The following is an 8295-nucleotide window of genomic DNA, read 5'->3' on the forward strand; positions in this document are numbered from 1 at the left end:
AGGGCTTGGAATTAGAGGACCTAGAGAAGCCGAGGGGGCCGAAAAGAAGGTTATCGATGAAATGGCAAGATTTCATGAATCTCTATTTCAAAAATGGTGGTTCGTCGAAGAAAGGAACAAGCTCTCAATCACACAAGGGTCGATGCGCGCCATTGACCTGCAGGCCTTGGAATTCTCTCGCTGTCGTGACGACAGATGTTAGCCATGAAAATTTGTTAGGAACTGCCATTTCAAAATCACAATAACTTGTGTGTACAACACAAGTTGAGATGTCTAAAGAGTGAATGAAGAATTTCTCACAAAAGAAATATCCAATACAAAGGCAATTTTCTGGAAGCTTGATGTGCAAAACATATTTCAAAAGAGTTGATGTGGAGGCATTTTAGAACAAACTCGTTGCACATGATCAATATCAGATTCCCAAATAATATATATCCCTTTCTACCCAATGAAGCATGCAACCAATTAATACAGTTTCTTTCAAGCAAGGTATCGATACAGTTTCCTATCATTCTTATCCCTCTCTAAAAAATCCCGCTCAATGAGGGACTCAATGCGTTTCTTTATAACTGCAGGATTAGGCAAAAATCTTGCTTGTAACTGTTTCGTAACCTCAGCAACAATATTATTATGGTCTAAAACATGCCTAGATTTCATAATCTTGACAATAGCTGCTTCAATCTAAGGTTTCCTATCTTCTTCCACTTTCTGATGAGTCTCCTCCTTCTCTGGTTTTGTTTCTTTTTGTGCAACCACTATGCTTATTTTCACCTTGTAAAACTTATTGATGAAACTGTCATTGAACTGGAATGTATCTTTTTCACCTATATCCCTGCCCATAGGTTCTTTACGCAATACATTTTTCCCTTTACACAGGCAAGATATTGCAAGCACCTTTTCAAGTCTGCAACTAGGATATATGTTGCTTGTTTAATTTCTTTATAGCTCGGACAATCTGTTGAATTAAACAACATTAGAATACAAATATGATAAGTGGAAACATTAAGTTCATGTTTCCTAGATTTACCAAAGGTTTCTTTTAGGTCTGCAGTTCCCATGTTAGTCTGCCATGTCAATCTCCAACCAGTGTGTGTGTTGAGATAGTATGCCTGAAATCTTTCACACACAACCAACATTTATGTGGGTAGGTTGCAACATGCACCTGGATGTGTTGGCCATGAACCTGTTGTGAGAACTTGCACGACCAAAGTAGGCCCTTCACTGACTTCACTGGAGTCAACCAACAATGCAGTGAAGCCTTGCATAGTGTCCCTGGAAGTCTTCATTTCTGTAAACATACCTTCCAACTTCGAAGTGAACTGATAACATCATTTTGTCTTCAATTTCACAATTAGGCTCCTCTCAGCATCATCTGAAACAATTTTCCCTGACAGAAGATGCTTGGCCAAATGTTGCTTGTTGTACTTCTCAAGGACATCCTTTTCATGAAGATGGCGGAATAACATCATTACCTTGTCAAGTATTAATTCTACATCCTCTTCGTTGACTACTTTTAGACCCTTTCGAAGTTTATCATCATCAAACAAAGAAATATATTCTGGTGACCTTGTATTCAAATTAATACAGAATTCAAATGATGAATTCAAAGCATTTTGAAATTTTTTATCATTGTTAAATGCCATGCTAACAATTTTATCATACTTATCCTTCATTTCAAGAAGGTGTTGCACAAAGTCCACTTGATCTTTTAGCTTCTCTATATCAGTTACCAATTGCTTCCCTGTTTCACGTAAATGAGAAGTCATAACATCCCGGATGGTTGGAAACCCACTGGGAACGTAATGAAACAAGCTATGCATGCGCCCCAAGTCTTCATACTTGTCACTCACAAGCATACTCACCAATCCAAAGTTCTCCATGTGGACCAGCCACATCATGTGGTTTGTGATCATCTCCCTCTCAACAAGAGAGGTAATCTTTATCTCGCTCTTTGGATCTAAGTAATTTGAAACTCTATCCATCTCTTCATTTAGCCTTCTTTCTGCTTTCTTCATATAATCACCACAATCACAACATTCAATAAATTGTTGGGACTTATTCTGTAAAAATTGGTCGTAACATCCAAAAATGACTTTTCAAAATCATCATGGTAAACAAAAGGACCCAGAACCATAAACATTTTAATGACATTATGCATTAAACCTCGATCAATGATTTCACTCGTCCGCTCTGTGTGTACAAGGTCAAGAAGGGTATTTGGCAACCTATCACGAATATTTGGAAATTTGACAATGTGATCTCTCCACATATTCAATCCAAGTTCATTGACTAGGGTATTGTTGGAATTGGTGACGAATGTTCTATCCATATACATTAGGATGTCTCGAATCATCTATATTACTTTGTCATGGTCCATCCATTGCCTATTCAACTCCTCTAGGAACAAACCCCCCTTAGCAGCTTCAATCACTGTTGTTATTTCCTTTAAATGCACTGTCATGGTTGTCACCAGACCTGAATAAAGTTTCCCCCCATATTTGTGAAGCACCATATTGTATGTATTCCTGCAAAAAAAGATAAAATGCAAAAAAAAAAAACACAAATGAATATGGTAATTTCTTTTGTAATTCCTCTTACAAAATTAAAAATAAAATCAATTTCATTGTTATTTCTGCAAAATTCAAATAGCTTATTTAGTTGTTTGTTAGTTGCAATTGACATAACATGTCACTGAAATATTTAGAAACTCAATTTAACATTATCCACAATGATTCAGCTGATTATATATATATATTCCATCTATGTCCAGGTGCAAGTATCGTGGGCATGTAGTGATCGGTTCAATTGGCTAACTAAACTAAGGAATTTACAAGGAAAACAAATGTATGATAATCATTCAATTCATTGCAAGTCAAGAAAATTACCAATAGTGTACAATCTAGTGCTAAGATGGGATAAGAATGAGAAACAAATCCTTAATCAATTTTCTATAAACCTTGCTTTGAAATTTTTGAGTTTTAAGCCATGACGTTAAACAATTTGTATGAAAATACATCCAATACATAGTGAATCACATTCTTTGGATATATTTCATATTTTCAACTATTTTTCAAATTTAATGTTCTCAATGTATCACACTCTTATGGTACATGGACATATTCTTTGACCTATTTGAATTTGATGCCCATATGTTTTTTATTTGAGAAAATATGCATGGAAAAATAAAAATGGAGTCGACGATCCAACTAAAATGGAGAGTACATAGGTTCATGGGACCTGCTGTGTCAAGACTTGGCTTAGCAAATCAGAGCTTCCTCTTTTCATCCTTGGATTTTTTTTTAAACAAAAAAATGTGATTTTTGAAGAAAATCATGTAGATCCACAAGCTCATGCAATGTACTAAATCACAGGACAAAAATCTACTTCTACTTTCAACCACCTAAAGCCAATAGATCGATGAAAATAATAAAAACAAGAAGAAGATAAATCAATGGCACATAACACAAGATGTGTCTAGGGAAAGCCACTGCTCAAAACCCCGCTATCTGTATTGCATATATCATAAATATGAGTGAAGATACAAAGCTTATTCTCACTAGAACAATTCCGCACAAGTATGCTCAACTCTCTCAGCTCACAAGCTAGCTCTTGGCCAATGCTTAGCCAATTATGCAGCTCTCCAAGTCCCTAATCTCTTGCGTAACTCCTAGGATGAATAGTTTGTACTTAAAGGGAATTCATGCTTCCAAAACTACGCAATCCAAACATAGGATCAATCTCTGATGCATGCATGATATTTACACTCCAGTAAATAATACAATTGATAGTACATTGTCCTTGCACTCTAGTCTCAATTGGGTCTTTCTCAGAATTGACATGCATGAGTTTCTGATGAGGGAATCTTCAATTAACTAGACTGACACTTGTGAGTGCACTAGTGCACCAATTGAATGTTAACTCTGCATTAGTTCCACAAACAGTGTGGAACTAATTTAACTTAACTTAACTCACTAAACTAAGTGATCTAATTTCCAACTCAATTTAAACTCATATTTGACCCCTAAAACTTAAGGAGAACATATATATGACTACAAAAATACTTCCAACTCGAAATTCCTAAGCTAATTAAGTTAATTAAACTTAATTAACTATTTACAAGTTGTTATGAGAATATAATTCAATTTTAATTCTCAGTTTAATTCAAGGACAAATTAAACTGGAATTTCTTGTTTCCATTTCTCAACACTCCCTCTCAACAAGAAAGGGATTATCAACTACCCTGATCATGTCTTTATGAAACTCGAATTTACATATTGACAATGCCTTTGTCAAAATTTCAGCATCTTGCTCCTCCATGGGAATGTACTCTAACAACATAATCCACCTCAATACACAATCTCTGAGATGATGATATCAGATATCAATATGCTTGGACCGATCATGAAAAACTAGATTTTCAGAGAGTTTGATACAACTCTGATTATCGTAGTAAATCATAATTGGATCCATCTGTTGACCAAACAAACCAACCAGGATCTTCCTCATCCAGATGGCCTCACATGCTACTTGACTCGTAGCCATGTACTATGCCTCTGTCGAACTGAGTGCAACCGATCTCTATTTCCTGATGTACCAAGAAACTGCCACTGACCCAATACTAAAGATCCCTCCTGATGTGCTCTTCCTGTCAGATGGACTCCCTGCCAAATTTGCATCAGTGAAGCCTTGAAGCTTCACTCCCTCTATCCATTTGTACCATAATTCATACTGAGAAGTGCCCCCGAGGTATCTCAACACATGCTTTGTCGCTTTCCAATACATCTTGATAGGCCTAACCATCGCTTAATTAAGTTGGTTAACTGCATAGCACATATCCGGCCATGTATTCACCAGGTACATGAGTGAACCCACAAGCTTCCTATAAACAGTAGCTTCCACTACTTCCCCTAGAGGAGCATCCTCCCTCTATTTACCTTCTAGATGAGTCTCCATGGGTTTGCTGCTCTCCATGCAGAATCTTCTGAGTATCTCATTGGCATACTTTCCCTGAGACACAAACAACTCACGACATTCCTACCATACCTCCATGCCAAGAAAGTAATGCATGAGCCCCATGTCCTTCATCTCAAACTCTCTTGCAAGGTCCTCCTTACAAGACTTGATCAGCTGATCATCACCTATCAGTGTGAGATCATCAACATAAAGTACAATGATCAATAATTTACCTTCCACCACTATGTGGTACAAGTTCACATCCGCTTCACTCTTTGTGAAGCCCAACCCGGTGAAGTAGCTATCTATCCTGGTGTATAAAGCATGTGGTGCTTGCTTCAACCCATACAACGCTCTCTTGAGCCGGCACTCATGGGACTCATGGTCAAAGGTCTCAAAACCTTCAAGTTGTTCTATGTACAACTCTTCCTCAATCATGTCATTAAGGAAGGTTGTCTTCACATCCATCTGATGTATCTTCCAACCCATCTATGTTGATAGTGCCAATATAGACTTGATTGATGAGTACCTTGAAACAGGAGCAAAGGTCTCATCATAGCCAATCCCCTCTACCTGTGAAAATCCACGAGCCACAAATCTAGCCTTATTCTCTCCACACTACCATCTGCAGCTTTCTTTACCTTCTAAATCCAACGAGAGCTCACCACTGACTTTTCCTCCAGTCTCAGGACCACATCCCAAACACTTTTATGAACTATGGTGTCATCCTCCTCCACCATGGCATCAACCCAAACCAACTAATGCACTGCTTCCTTAAAGGAAGATCACTCTATCACAACACATTGGCCCATAAGATCCATGTTAGGCCCCTATACTACTAGTGTAACCCCTTATTGTTATTAGTACAACCCCCTTATTATATTGATGTACCCATGTAATGCCCATATTGTTACTATGTGCCCCATAGAAGCCCACTATTGTTATTATTGTGCCCTTACATTATTATTGTTATGTCGGCTCTGATTATATTATGACCCCTTAGACTCATATATATAGAAAGGGGGTCTTTTCATTTATCATCCAAGAATTGTTAATTTTGTAATGTAAAGGAGGTTTCCCCCTCGAAGAGGCTAAATTCTAAGGCGTTCAACTATCTTTTCTATCTTTTTGTGAGCTGGTTTCATAACATTTGGTATCAGAGCTTTGGATTCTAGGGTTTCGCAGCTCTAAATAGGTCATTGTGGCATTTTCGCTATAACTTTTTTTTTGCGAAGTTTCAGAAGTGAAAAAAAAACCCATTTGATATGAAATCACACTAAACCTCGGATCTGAATTTCAGAGATTTTCGCGTTATATTTGCGGAGATATGATCTGAAGAAGTTGGTTTTTTTGCAGACTCCTGAATTACATTCCAAACAAGTGACCTAGGGAAAATCATCATAACTTTCTCTCTGAGCATCGGATTGAAATTTTGTAAGAAGGTACAGAAAGAGGACGGACTATAGTTTCTTGTATATATGTTTCAGACAAAAGGTCGAAACAGTGACACTTGGCACTTTATACAAGTTCACTCTACTGAACTAGTCTATAATCAGGTCACTGTGGGAGATTTGGCATAACTCTTTCTTGGAGAATCCAATTTGGATCAGACTGGTGGAATTGGCAAGAGGATGCAAAGGGCTACTACAAGTCGTAATTTCAGAACTTAAAGATCTAAAAGTACAGAGTTACAGTTGTTTCAAGATCAAGCTCCTAAAATCAAGAAAAAGCAAGATGAGGAAGTTTGATGGCAAAGATCCGGTAAATTGGATACTTCAGATGAAGCAATATTTTGATCTACATGGTGTACCACTGTTACAAAAGGTATGTATTGCATCTTCATATTTAGAACCGGATCAATTTTTATGGTATAAAGGGCTTTGTTCTCGTAAACAACTTGTTACGTGGTCAATTTTCATGGAGGAAATGATAGCACATTATGAGGATACAAAGAGCAACACCTTCTTTAGAGCAACACCACAACAATTGGAAAGAGTAAAAGGGCTTTGTTACATAGTGGAAAGTAAAATTATGGCAACAAGGAAGGTTACCCCTCACAACTATAAAGATGGAAGTGTTGTTTCTCCTACCCTTCCACAACCTACAAGGGTTACACCACAACAATTGGAAGAAAAAAAGAGAAAAAAGGCTTTGTTACAATTGTGATAGAAAATGCACTAAAGGTCATAAGTGTGCTGAGAAGAAATTATTTTACATAGAGTATGAAGAGGAGGAAGAAAAGGATCAAGAAACATCAAAAGAAGAGGATATACGCCAGGACCCAACCCCAGAGAAAGAAGAAATGAATCAAACCATATCTTGTAAAGCATTGGCAAGAATTACCACTTCTCAAACTATCAAGATAGAAAGACATATCAAGAAGAAAAAGGTGCAAGAAGTGAAAGATCACATCAAGAAAGAAGAAATGAATCCAACCATATCTTGTAATTCATTGGTCAGAATTACCAATCCTCAAACTATCAAGATAGAAGGGCATATCAAGAAGAAAATTGTTCAAGAAGTGAAAGATCACATCGAGCATCAAGAAATGAATCCGACCATATCTTGTAAAGGATTGGAAGAAATTACCACTCCTCAAACTCTAAAGATAGAAGGACATATCAAAAAGAAAAAGGTTCAAGCAGTGAAAGGTCACATCGAGCATCAACAACAAGTTCTCCAACTTTTAAAGGATAACGCCACTTGGTTGCAAAATCGAATGAAACAACACGTAGATCAACATCGTAGTGAATTTTTTTTGATGTAGGTGATTGGGTATTTTTACTGCTACATCTCAAGTAAGCTATTTATGAGAAGGAAATGTTGGCAATACTATATGCACTTAAGAAATGGTGACCTTGTTAAATAATGAATCCATATAGGTGAGGATAGTTTTAGATAGAGGAGGAATGACCTGTTGTAGAGTTTTGTGAACCCAATGTTTCGGATTACCAAGTGAGTCCATCATCAGGGGAGGATGGGTCAATAGATATTCTCTAGATCTTGAGAATATCTATTGACGCATCCTCCCCTAATGATGGACTCACTTGGTAGTCTGAAACGTTGGGTTCACAAAACTCTACAACAGGTCATTCCTCCTCTATCTAAAATGGCGACCTTACCGAATGGGAAGACACTTCAGGGTAAAAATGGATCATGATAGTCTTAAATACTTTTTAGAACAACTATTATCTTTAGAAGAACAAAAACAAATATACTGGGTTATGCCTTTGACATCATCTATAGAAAAGGGAAGCAAAATTTTGTTGCAGATGCACTCTTAATAAAAGATGAGGATGTGGAAGCATTGTTTTGTGCTATTTCTATTATCCATCCAGATTG

The 8295-nt window shown here is 37.1% G+C and overlaps 1 pseudogene; it reads right to left on the reverse strand.

The window, feature by feature from the left end:
- Positions 1–216: 216 nt before the first annotated feature.
- On the reverse strand, positions 217–2521 carry LOC149214290 (cullin-3A pseudogene; annotated as a pseudogene).
- Positions 2522–8295: the final 5774 nt, after the last annotated feature.

The sequence above is a fragment of the Pinus tabuliformis genome, chromosome 1_1, assembly GCF_031772625.1.
Source record: "Pinus tabuliformis cultivar Carrire ecotype Pingquan chromosome 1_1, CPIR1, whole genome shotgun sequence".
In the NCBI taxonomy this organism is placed as follows: Eukaryota; Viridiplantae; Streptophyta; class Pinopsida; order Pinales; family Pinaceae; genus Pinus; species Pinus tabuliformis.